Source organism: Rutidosis leptorrhynchoides, chromosome 1 (genome assembly GCF_046630445.1).
Source record: "Rutidosis leptorrhynchoides isolate AG116_Rl617_1_P2 chromosome 1, CSIRO_AGI_Rlap_v1, whole genome shotgun sequence".
Taxonomy (NCBI): Eukaryota; Viridiplantae; Streptophyta; class Magnoliopsida; order Asterales; family Asteraceae; genus Rutidosis; species Rutidosis leptorrhynchoides.
In genome coordinates this window covers 550,780,321-550,794,209 of record NC_092333.1, presented here as the reverse complement: position 1 = coordinate 550,794,209, position 13,889 = coordinate 550,780,321, and the positions used below count along the sequence as shown (strand labels likewise).

The 13,889-nt window shown below is 31.4% G+C and overlaps 1 long non-coding RNA gene across 3 annotated transcripts in view; it reads right to left on the bottom strand.

The window, feature by feature from the left end:
* Nucleotides 1-4,490: 4,490 nt before the first annotated feature.
* LOC139879338 (uncharacterized) overlaps nt 4,491-13,889 on the bottom strand; it is a 44,926-nt gene continuing 35,527 nt past the window's right edge. For all 3 annotated transcript variants that reach the window (XR_011770194.1, XR_011770200.1, XR_011770188.1), the window contains one exon: nt 4,491-4,759. This is a non-coding gene — a long non-coding RNA (uncharacterized lncRNA). The remainder of the gene's footprint in view (nt 4,760-13,889) is intronic.

The following is a 13,889-nucleotide window of genomic DNA, read 5'->3' as shown; positions in this document are numbered from 1 at the left end:
GTCCTAATCCACCTGGACGAAGTCATCAACATTTGGTCCCATTGCGATGATCGGCTCCAAGTAATGTCCTTATATTGAGCAAATGCACAGCGGAAGACTTAATTCGTACCTGAGAATAAACATGCTTTAAAGTGTCAACCAAAAGGTTGGTGAGTTCATAGGTTTATCATAACAATCATTTCAATATGTTAATAGACCACAAGATTTCATAATCATAAACATAATACACTCGCAAGTGTATGTAAAGCATTTTAAGTGGTTGAGCACTTGGTAACCATACTTAACATTTAATCAACGTCGCATATTCCCTTTATTATGAAATCTCACTACACCGTACCAAGTGTAGTCACCAAAACGAAGTACTGTGCAACCGTTGAATACTGATCGTCCAGTCCGGTTGGGGTTGTCAGGCCCGATAGATCTATCAACAGGATTCGCGTTTACAATACCCATGTAAATAGTAGTTACCAAGCTACAGGGAAATATGCCAGTGGTACAACTCAACGTAGAATATATTTTTAAGTACTTGTGTCTATTTTGTAAACATTTATAAAAGCAGCGCATGTATTCTCAGCCCAAAAATATATATTGCAAAAGCAATTAAAAAGGGAGCAAATGAAACTCACTTTTGCCTTGAAGGTATTTAATTCGACTTGGTCTCCGATAGATATCACGAACCTAACCATATATATAATATATCAACATATTTTCTTTTTAAGTAATCGTTACATATATATATATATATATATATATATATATATATATATATATATATATATATATATATATACTTTTAATACTTTTAATATTTTCTTAGTCCGTAGTTAGCAGTCCGATGTTAGTGGTCCACAATTAGTTGCTTAAATAAAATAAATAAAGACCCCATCGTATTCGTATTGATCAGAATTAATCTCAACCCATGGTACCACGTTGTCAAATGACGTGTTGCGTACATAAAGTACCGTGTTGTCAAATGACGTGTTGCGTACAATCATGAGGTCTTATGATTAATCTTCTCGTGTTGTTTAGGGTGGTCCTGAAATATATAAAATCAAATCATAAGTAATTATATATAAAATATCATATTAATTAGAAAATATATGATTAATTTACTTTTTCTCCAAATATTTTCGTAGCTAAACTAGCTTCGGATACCCAATCTTGTTTTAGTCGTAGTTTCTTCATTACAACTCCGTTTTTGTTGGTTCAACTTGCCACTTCTTTGGATCGAGTCAAATTTTAAGAATATGAACTGAAAATACCTTAGTTTGTATTCGAAATCATAGGTTATAGGTCAAACTTTGGTGAAACTTATGAAAGTGATCATTTTCCATCATAAAAACAACATTTAATGATCATTTTTCTAAAAATACTTACACTTTGAGTTAAACCATGAAATTTTCATGTGTTAACATATTCATAAGAAATATCATTTTTCCAGAACATGAACTTCCAATTCAAAGTTCAAGATGGTTTTTAATTATCCAACCCAAAACAGCCCTCGGTTGCACTCCGACGACGTAGATTCAGTTTTTAAGATGTTCTTTGTAAAACCAAGTTATATCTTGTTAGGTTAGCATATCATTATGATATATTACAGGTCTTGAAGTGTTTTTAAAAGTCAAGTTAGAAGGATCTATTTAGTTTGCGAACAAGTTTGAAATCATTCAAACTATGTTCTTGTTGTTAAAATTTTATACCACAAAATAAGATAGCTATATGAATATGAATTGAATAAGATTATGAACAAGGTTACTACCTCAAGTTACTTGGATAAAGTTACTGCAAAAGATAAGAAATAATCTTGGAATCAAAGAGTGATGGAGTTAGATTAAAAGGTTGGAAGTAAACTTCTTCAAATGGGTGGTTATTTTGATATGTTCTTGAAAGAGTTTTCTTATGGTGTTTAAGGCTTATAATTGAAGCTAAATGATGGGGAAAATGCTTGGAGATGATCAAGTATGAATTTAGGAGTATTTTGAGAGAGAAATGAGGGTGTAGGTATGAGAAAATGGAGTGAAGAAATGGTGTTCATTTATAAAAACGTTTTTAGTTTATAAAGAAAGAAAAGGATTCCTAATTTTGTTTTCTTACTAATAATTCATACTACTTGACAAATCCTAGTTACCTCATATCTAGGGCAGTAATAATGTTGATTAGGATGTTGATTTGATGTGTATATATCAATAGTAAATACGTATAGAAGCTGGGTATGATACGGGTACATATACCCTAGATATACGTATAGAAATCTTGAGGAAACGGAACGAGAATTCAAATATAGCTATCTTTTGTGAATATACTTATATTGTTTTATGTATTTAAGTCCTTAAAAAGTGATTAAATACATTATATATACGATACATGTATAAGCGTTATAGATTATAAGTATATATATCAAAGAATGTTACGTATAGTTATCGTTTTGAAAACTTAAGTTAGTAGTTTCAAAATATACTTATAACTCATTGTCATTAGTACACAATGAGATGTTAAACCATCCTTAGATCATGTTAAATATATATAAATACATATATATACACAAACGTATAATTATCGTATGTTATATAGTTCGTGATATCATCGGTCATATTGGACGGTCAAAGGTTGTGTAAAACTATTTTCAAAAACACAAGTCTCAACAATTTGGATTGCTTATCATGTTGGTATGGTTTAATTTATGTTAATATTAATCTCATAAGTATAATTTGGTCGGAAAATTCCGGGTCATTACACTCTCTCTCTCTCTCTCTCTCTCTCTATATATATATATATATATATATATATATATATATATATATATATATATATATATATATATATATATATATATATATATATTAACCTGGGTATCCAAACGGTCAACTTGACTAATCCAAGGGCGACTACTCGCTACGCGAGCAGCCCGGAGTCATTGCAGGCGAACCTCCGTGGCCATGAGTGGATAATTGTGGGTGTCTGGAATCAAACCCTTGACCTCCACTATGAAAGGCCAGGGTCTTAACCATTCAACCACCACAATCATGGTTACCCATTCTCTATATTTTCTAGTCCTGCATCATTAGATATTCATGAAGATTTAAATCTAATTTGGCACAAATAGGAAATTAGAAATTTTTCTTTTTTGCTATTATTACCATATTAACTATTAGACAAAAATGGTGAATAGTAACCAGAAGCAATTTCGTCATTTCACCTTTTTTTCCCAAAAAAAGCCCCCCACTTTGTTCAATAATTAAAATCGACCCCCAACCAGCGGGGTAAAGTGTCACATAATCATTTTCATAAAAAATCTTAAATAAACTCTACCCAAATATTCAACGGGTCATATCTTCTCGCTCGCAACGAGTTAAATTTTTCCGACACTATCGTTAAACTCGAATAATTTTAAGAACACAATGTCACTAACTATACGCAAAACGGACGTTTTTTAAAAAACGCTAAATATTTGAGGTACTTTTCATACACGTTGATTTTGCATTAATTTTTTAAAAGCCGACAATTCCATAGCGAAACGCGGAGATGCACATATATTGTTAATTTAAAATAACATTTAAATCTTTCACGGGTTAAACCTTTTAGTTCGATTCGAGTTGCGCTTTAACGACATCATCGTTAGCCACGAAATAATTTTACAAACTAAACGCAATAAAATACATTGAAAACCGAACCCCCGGCGCGAAGCGAGGGTTCGAAAACTAGTTATGACACATTTGCCCTCATCATAAAAATATTGTATTATTACCTTATCAGTGGTGCAACGTGCGAGCAACATTTTTTGGGCAGGACTTGTTTGTGGCCATGACCCATTTGCGACCTTGATAACCTAGTCGTGCCCTTGTCGTGACCTCGATTTCTTGGTTATGACCGCGTCGTGCTTGGTCACCGCAGTTCTCACATGTACACGATGTGCAACAGTGTTATGACATCATAGCCGCCTAGATTTCTTAGTTATAACCCGATGGCCCAAATTTATGAATAATTCAGAATAAAAGAGTCAAATTTAAAAGGAAAAAAATAAGAGAGTAAGAGACACATTCCCACTACCCCGACTGCTTTGTTTAAAATCTTTTCTGGAATTACTCCTTTGAATATAGGGTCGGCCAATTCAAAGAGACAAAACACTAATGGAGAAAAAAATCTCCTTTTCCCCTGAAGAAAACTTAATTACTTTTTGTTTTAATATTTCGGATTTATGAGTTACAAAAACTGTAAGATTTTTGTAAGCTTTAGGATTTATGAGTTGTAAAAAACTTAAAGCAAGGTGAAAATTGTAAAAAGGGTGAAAGCTTTAGTATGTATGAGTTCAGAAGCATATAAAAACAGTGAAAAAGGTGAAAAAAAGTTACAAGATTTTGGTCATTTGTAGGCTAACTAGTGCAGAGACCCGTGGATTCACGAGATTTTAAAGAAAAAATTATTGAATGATATGTTATATTTGAAGAATGTTATTTAACCGAGATGTGGATGTTATATAAGCAACGTGTCGATAAAATAGCATAATTCATTAAGTTCAACGAAATAAAAAACAACAGTGTTTAACCGAATACTCAAAACAACCACAATCGAAAACTTCAATCCAAAAGCATATAGCGAAAGCATACCACAAATATTTTGCAAGGCCCCAAAATCATAACATCTTAAGAATTCATTACTCCTCAAAATCATCACATCTTCTTTGTAGTTGAAAGGCCATTACTTCTCATTACATGTGAAATGTTTTAGTTGCAAGGTTTATGAAAGTCAAAGTTTCACTTGGCTTAAGCACCTGCATATACAAAGATGGGTTAGCCATTACCATTGAAATCACATCTAATTTTTTAATCCAAAAATCCATTAAACAGTGACATCAAATACATGTTAACGTATATTACCATATTAACTATTAGACAAAAATGGTGAATAGTAACCCGGGGCAATTTCATCATTTCACCTTTTTTTCTTTCCAAAAAAACCCCCCCACTTTGTTCAATAATTAAAATCGACCCCCAACCAGGGGGTAAAGTGTCACATAACCATTTTCATAAAAAATCTTAAATAAACTACACTCAAATATTCAACGGGTCATATCTTCTCGCTCGCAACGAGTTAAATTTTTCCGACACTATCGTTAAACTCGAAATAATTTTAAGAACACAATGTCACTAACTATACGCAAAACGGACGCTTTTTAAAAAATGCTAAATATTTGAGATACTTTTCATACACGTTGAATTTGCATTAATTTTTTAAAAGCCGACAATTCCATAGCGAAACGCGGAGATGCACATATATTGTTAATTTAAAATAACATTTAAATCTTTCATGGGTTATACCTTTTAGTTCGATTCGAGTTGCGCTTCAACGATGTGACGACCCGGAAATTTCCGACCAAATTTAAACTTAATCTTTATATATTTCCGACACGATAAGCAAAGTCTGTAATGTTGAGTCTCAAAATTCTGAACTGTTTTCATAGAATCATTTAACTTCGATCATTTCCGACGATTCACGAACTATTACTTATAAATAAATAAATACATATATATATATATATATATATATATATATATATATATATATATATATATATATATATATATATATATATATATATATATATATATATATATATATATATATATATAATACTTTGAAATATAGTTTGATATAATATATGATTTAAATTATAAAATGATATAAGAGATAATAAAATTTATTATTAAAATAAATCTATATATACATAAAAAGTATATTATATATATATATATTTTGTGATTTCGAAGTTATTTAGTAAACAACAGTAATGCTCAATTGTCATATTGATTGATATTAAACGAGTTAAAAAGAAACTTATGTAATTTTAAAATAAACGGTGATTCGAAAATAAGTTCTATAAATTTTAGGCTTACTAAAAGTGTATTTAGGATGTAGTTATTAAATTTTAACACTTTTTATATTTTACCCAGAATTGAGAGGGACAGTTGATGTAATTTTTATTTAATAGTTAATGACCAAATTTTATACCATAATGACCTAAATAAATAAAGATAATTTAAAATTTTGGAATTTTTTTGAGAATTTTTATCTGTCACTGATTAACAATGGAACCCGAAATAATACCCAATTGAAACTGTCGGTAGTATATAAACAAAATATATTCACGAGATATAATTCAAACAGTAAGGGTATCGATTATTAATTATTTAAATTCTTTCTTTTCTTCACAAGTTGTAGTTATCAATTATAAAAATCATGTGTCTCGATCAAACATGAGTTAATAATGCATATTGAAAAATTTATTCTTTATATATTACTATTTTCTTCTTTTCAAACACAGACACACCATCAACTTTCTTATACAAGCCATCTTTATGTTCTACATCATTTTACACAACCCGTCTCACGACATCTAACAAAGACCACAACAAACTATCTTCGAAGATCAACAACAAACATCACCTACTACTACTTCCGAACTGCTGTATTTCCTGTTTCTATTTGAATTAAACGCCACGAACCACCAACTTCTTTGTTACTTATTTTAATATAACAAACCATCACCTTCAATTATCATCAAACACCCATCGATATTATTATGCGACTGCTATTAACTGTTCCTGTTCGGTTTATTATTACGGCCGAAACCCACCACCAAACGAACCTATAACTCTAGTTACTACAGTCATGATGTAGCTACTACTTCTGTCGTTAGAACAACCTTGTTCATGCTACTGTTTTTCCTGCTGCAAATCAACGGAAAGAATGATGGTGATGCTACAGTAACAATGGTGATGCTTTAGTTGATGATGATGCAAGAAGGATAATAATAAGGTTAGTGATGGTGAGCGATGATAATGATTCTGTGATGTTAATATTTTTTTTTAATTCGAATAATGATATTGATGATGATGAGGACGTATGATGGTGAAATTAATGAAACGATTTTAAGATAATATGTGAATTAGGATTATGAAGTGATGATGATGCATGCTATGATAATGATGGTTCGAAAATAATAATGGTGATCGAAATGAAGAAGATGATTAAGATGGAAAACGGAAATGAAAGGTGATAAAGATGATGAATACGATTATAAGGATGAAGAGATGATAACCGTGATGAAGACGTGATGTTAGGATAATGATGATGATACGTCGAGGTATGATGATGATGTATTATGATGAAGATGAGCGATTAAGATAAATGATGATGAAGTCGAGATGATAAGTTAATAATGGCATATGATTTAATGATGGAGATGATGAGATGAAATAATTAAGATGATAATTTTGAGGTTTATAAATAGTTCTGGGTTTGATGTAGAAGAAGAAAAGGAGACAGAGAAAATTGATTATATAAGAATTAAATCGGTAGTTAAATCATAAATATATAGAGATCAGGATGGTTGGGCGTGTAGTCAAGGAACGAGAGGTTCTGGGTTCGAACCCATGCCGCTGCAATATTTTTTTTTTAATTGTCAAGAGAAGCTGTATGGGCTATGTTGAAAGCTTGGGCCTGTTAGGCTAATTAAACATTGGGCCGTACATGAACTAAATGGATGGGTTATATAAATATAAATCTGAGTTTAATCAGAAAAGTGAGGTTAGGAGAGTGGTTAAGGATGTTATCGGGTTAGCGGGACGTCGCGGGTTCAAATCCGGACTTGGGCCTTTTTTTAAGGACTAGTTCCTTGAGGTAGTTTACTTATTACCCGTTATTATTGTTATTATTATTATATATTATCATTATTATTAAAATTAATATTATTATTAAAAATATCATTATTATTATTTTTATCATTATTAGTATTAATATTATTACTATCATTATTATTACTTTTACCAATACAACTATATTATTATCATTATTATCAATATTAATATTATTATTATTATTATTACAATAAAAGTTAGTGTCATAAAATATACTTAATAAAATTATATTTTATAAACTAATTATTTAAAGTATATAAAATAAATATATTTACACATGAATTACTAAAATAACAGTTATATTAATAATAATACATAAATTATTCGACTTCAATTATATGTGTTAATATATACATAAATGATATAGGTTCGTGAATCCAAGGCCAACCTTGCATTGTTCAGTTCCGTCGTATGCATATTTTTACTACAAAATATCGTATCGTGAGTTTCATTTGCTCCTTTTTTACAAAATGCTTTTGCAATATATATTTTTGGGACTAAGAATACATGAAATGCTTTTATAAATGTTTGACACGATATACACATGCAAAACATTCCTCGAATGAATTATTATACAGACAGAAGTTCTGTAAGTTATTATATCGAATATTTTCCCCTGATTATTATTGCATGGTAACCTAAGAATTAGAAACAGGTATGGCCCTAATTCACGCGAATCCTAACGGTAGCTACCGGGTTTAACACCCCCACCCAGAATGTTTACTAGACGGAAGGGCTATTGGGCGTGGTGTTTAGTACTTCGAAGTTTATATATTATACAGATGAGATGTTCTGTTTTGGGGATATTATTGATGCGCATTATATGTTAAGGTCGGTTACCATGTTGAGCAATGAAATCAAATTGAATGTTATGTATCGAGAGAATGATTTTTATACACAGGTTATGTGTATTATTTTTGTGCACGAGATATGTGCACGGTTGTTTAAAAATCGCGAGGCAACCTACGAGGGAGAAAAGGATACGAACCTACTCTGCTAAGCATTATGAAAAATGGTTTTGTACACGAGATAGGTGTACTGTATTTAAATCTTGTGGTCTATCAAAATGATGAATTTTATTGCTTATGATAAACCTATGATCTCACCAACCTTTTGGTTGACACTTGAAAGCATGTTTATTCTCAGGTATGAAAGAAATATTCCGCTGTGCATTTGCTCATTTTAGAGATATTACTTGGAGTAATTCATGACATATTTCAAAAGACGTTGCATTCGAGTCGTTGAGTTCAACAAGATTATTATTAAGTCATTGATAGTTTGATATATTATGGTATGCATGCATGTCAACTTTCGATGAAATGAAAGTTTGTCTTTTAAAAACGAATGCAATGTTTGTAAAATGTATCATATAGAGGTCAAATACCTCGCAATGAAATCAATTATTATGTAACGTTTATAATCAATATGAACGAGGCATTTCAGTTGGTATCAGAGCGGTGGTCTTAGCGAACCAGGTCTTGCATTAGTGTGTCTAACTGATAGTTGTTAAGATGCATTAGTGAGTCTGGACTTCGACCGTGTCTGCATGTCAAAAGTTTTGCTTATCATTTCTTGTCGAAAATTACCTGCTTATCATTCTTAGTCTAGACACATCTTACTGCATTGATTGCATGAATAGTGTATAGACAAAATTCATATCTTAGCGTATCTGCTAATTCATATCTTAGCGTATCTGCTAATTCATATCTTAGCGTATCTGTTACTGTAAACTTTGCCTGACATATCCCTTAATTCTCTCCGTAATCTACGGGATCTTCTGTACCATATATAGGTATTCTATGTAATTAGAATATCATTTGATATCCGAAAATCATTTCATATCGAAAACCCTTTATCTAACAGTACAAGATGGAACTCACAATTAGTTCAAATTCCTTAGATTCCGACAGCTATTCCGATATGGATTTTCACTCTAGTTCCAAAAGCCGTGAGACCGGAATGGATCAACCATTTAGCCATCATCAATTTTGGATGAAATTGGAATGAGTTCGTAGTCGACTGAATCAATGGAGACAGGAAGAAGGTGATCCCTTCCATCCACCACATTCCCCTCTTGGCGAAGAACCTGAAGCAATTACCGGTGAACCTATCCAAAACACCATTTTCAGCCTCATTTCCAGGGTAGCTCGACACGATTATATTCTATCCACAATTCTAAACCTTATTCATCCGCTCGTTCCGACCGACAATCATCCCAAATAATTGAAGAAGTCAACGAACTTTGCGCTCGAGTAAATCAATTTGGAGACTATGGTGCAAAATTTACCAGTTTCAGCAACATCACCGGCACCAACGGTACCATCAATAACAGCACCAGTACCATTAACAATCCATGCCTCAACATCTCATTCTGTACCTCAAGTATAATCATAGTTCTACGTATCGTTCTACATCAATTATCTTCGTTCTTCATGGCGATTATGTAATCTCTAAAGTTTTAGAGATTATTCATTCTAGTTCCAACCAAAATTCAAATGAGATTAATATCATATTAACTCATTAGATCCATGATTACATCTGAAGAAAATATATATGTATATACGTTTTCATAAAGATTGTTATTAAAAATTCTTTTATACAAATTGTTAATGGTGAAAATATTTTAACGGGTAGGTAATACTCGAGGAATATTTAGATTTCACATTAATAAGTTACAATGTACATTCTTCGAATCTGATTCAACAGTCATTTACTATCCTACTTACATCCACAGATATACAAATCCGTTCACCACAAAATAACCATTTTCATTCAATTTCATATTTGAATTTTGACCTATCAGAATCCAACAAGTGGCATAATGAAGAAAACATTTGACAAAATAAAATTTGTTAGAAACAAACGAATTAACTATGAGAAATTTTGTTAAGAATCCACGCTAACAAAATCCTAGCTAACTGTTAATTCCTTATTACATTTTATTTATCGCAACTTTAATTCTCACAATTTTATTTATCGTCATTTAATTTCTGTTATTTATTTTACATACTTTAAATATCGGGACACGTATACAAGGTTTTGACATATCATATCGACGCATCTATATATATTATTTGGAATAACCATAGACACTCTATATGCGGTAATGCTCGAGTTAACTATACATGGTTGAGGTTGATTCAATAATAATATATATACTTTGAGTTGTGATCGAGTCTGAGACATGTATACAATGGGTCACGATACGTATTAATTAATTCGAATATTATATATTAAACTATATATGAATTATTGAACTACTAACTGTGGACTAATAACTGTGGACTACTAACATTGAACAATTAAAATGAATTAAAATATTGATTATAACATATGAAACTAAACATTTCTTCAAGTTTGCCACTTGATTTCATCTTAAACCTCAATTGTATCTTGATAATTCCAATATGCGTTCAAATCTTTCATGAATCTTGAAAATACCTCAATCGAAAATGTGAACCAACCGCACTTCATCTATGAAAGAAAAGATTGATGCATATAGTTATGCACCTGAAAATACTCGGAACCTGAGTAAACGTTTAACACATATATGTACTATCTCCTTTGGCATTGTTATTACCGAAAGTAACTTTGAAATCTCTTTCCAAATTAGCCAATTTTATCACAGCTCCAGCAAGTCAACTTCGACTTTTCAGTCGGACTAGCCTTATTATAACCTTGATATACACGTTGTCTTTTCGCCATCGTTACCATGGAACCTTTTATATTCCACCACATTATCAGCAGATGTACCAGCAACTTCATTACCCTTTGACTTTAGCCTCTCCGAAAAGTCATTATATTATTTATTGAAATTCTATCATGTACCAGGCGCATCTTGTAACGAGAAATGTCATACCAATTACTGGAATTAGCAAAACAATATTTTGAATCTCGCAGCGTTTCTACATCAATAGTTATATGTATACATATAACATTTATCTCTTAGAATTATGATTTCCAATTCTGAAATTCTGAAAAGCACCCAGCCCACGAATCAATACTCTAAATTTTGAAAAAAGCTGAATGAAGCAGCAAAAACTATAGATGACTTTAACAGTCAAAAGTTTGATGATAAAGAAGGATACGTTGGAAAAGCTCAAAAGAAAATTTGGTACTGAAAAACGGATTGAGCAAACCATGAGGGAGGCTATGGACAACTCACAAAGACTAAACCTACCTTCAAAGAATCCAAATGATTCAGTATCTGCTAAAGTTATTAATGAATACCTTACTTCTAACTCTAAACCGTTACGGATAAATCTTATTCATCATCCATCGATATTAGAAATTCTAAGATATCATCATAAATATCCTCGATATTTCTGAAGATATTTTCATAACTATTATTATCTGAAATCATTTATCTTTTCACGATATCAGTGTTACATCAGAAAGGAAACTGTTTTTAGTTTCTAAATTCTGAAAGATTCGAATTTAAAATATGAATGCTTTTGAAGAAGTGTTGGGAACTGATGCATGAGTTAGTATAATATGAATTCACAGATCATAACGTCATCATGTGCCATGTTACACAACTCTTACATTCTACCTAATCTCCAAACATACCGAGAACATATCTTCCTGATAGTTCTATCTTTTTCCTTGAATTCTGGTAATTTAACCAATCAAGATCGTGCTATTACAATCTCTCTCTTAGAACATTAGTCATGTTCAATCGAAACTTCAGACCTACGAATTCTGGACCATTATTCACTTGACTTAAAGTCGAAAAGTGTGACGATCGCTCCAAATCCATATGGACGAACACGTCATTCATTGATTTCATTGCGAGGTATTTGACCTCTATGTGATACATTTTGTAACATTGTATTCGTTTGAAAAGGTATTTCATAAATGAATATATAAATTCCGGGTTTTTAACATCTGATGATTTCTACGTATAGACAATCACCATTTAATGGTTTACAATAATACATCTGTTGACAATACAGTCAAAATAAGATACATGGTAATGGTTTGGTGAATGCAAGTTTCTTGTATATAGCATGTATGACTCCAAGCACATATCTTGTATCACGTATAAGCAAACAGCGGAAGACTTCTAGAATCCTGAGAATAAACATGCTTCAAGTGTCAACACAAAGGTTGGTGAGTTCATAGTTTTAATATTACACATAATCCGTATATCAATGTGGATTACAAAAGTTCAGTTGTTTTATTTAAAACGTTTATCAATAGGTTTTACATAAAAGGTGGATCACAAGATTTCAGTTGTTTCATCCGAAACGTTTATCAATCGGTTCTACAAAATTGAGCACCCTGGTAACTAAACTTTAATGCTTATATTATTTGTACCCTTTGTATAATCATCTTAATAATACACGCAAACCAACGTGTACGCTTCTCAAATAGCATACGTCCGTTAAAAGGCTAGCGCTCTAGCTCGGACGGGGATATCAAGCCCTATGGATCCATATACAATTATTCGCGCCCACCAGTCCATATCCTATGTACTGGCAGCTACTAGTTACCAAAGCTAAGGGATTTTCGGTTTAACTCAGTGTAGAATTTAGTATGTACTTGTGTCTTATCGCGTTTAAAATAAATTGCATGTATTCTCAGCCCAAAAATATTTAAAGTATTTAAAAAGGGAGACTATAAACTCACACATATAAATATTGTATATCGGTTAATAAAACATTTGCATGTATTCTCAGCCCAAAAATGTAGAGAGTAAAAGGGATCTTATGAAACTCACAGTTAAATATTGATATACAATATTGTAGGAAAGCACGTAGACGCATCGGAGATGATAAACACGAGGTTTGATTCACAAAAAAATACCCCCGAACATTACCCATAACCTCCTTGGCAATAACCCATAATTTCCTTAGCTCTAGCTTGCTCGAAAACTCATTTTGAAAATTACTTGGACAGCACTCCGTCGTAATATTTTTTGTACATTATTATTTTTGTATCGCAAAAATAATAACACTAATAATAATAAAAAATAATAAGATTAATAATAATCTTATTAATAATAATAATAATAATAATAATAATAATAATAATAATAATAATAATAATAATAATAATAAATAAATAATATTACGGAGTATATATATATTTGTGTATGTGTGTGATTTAAATCGAGCGAAAACACTGAAATTTATAGATGTGGCCTGAAATCTGGAGTCATGCGACTCGCATGGAAATGGCCTTCTGGCCATG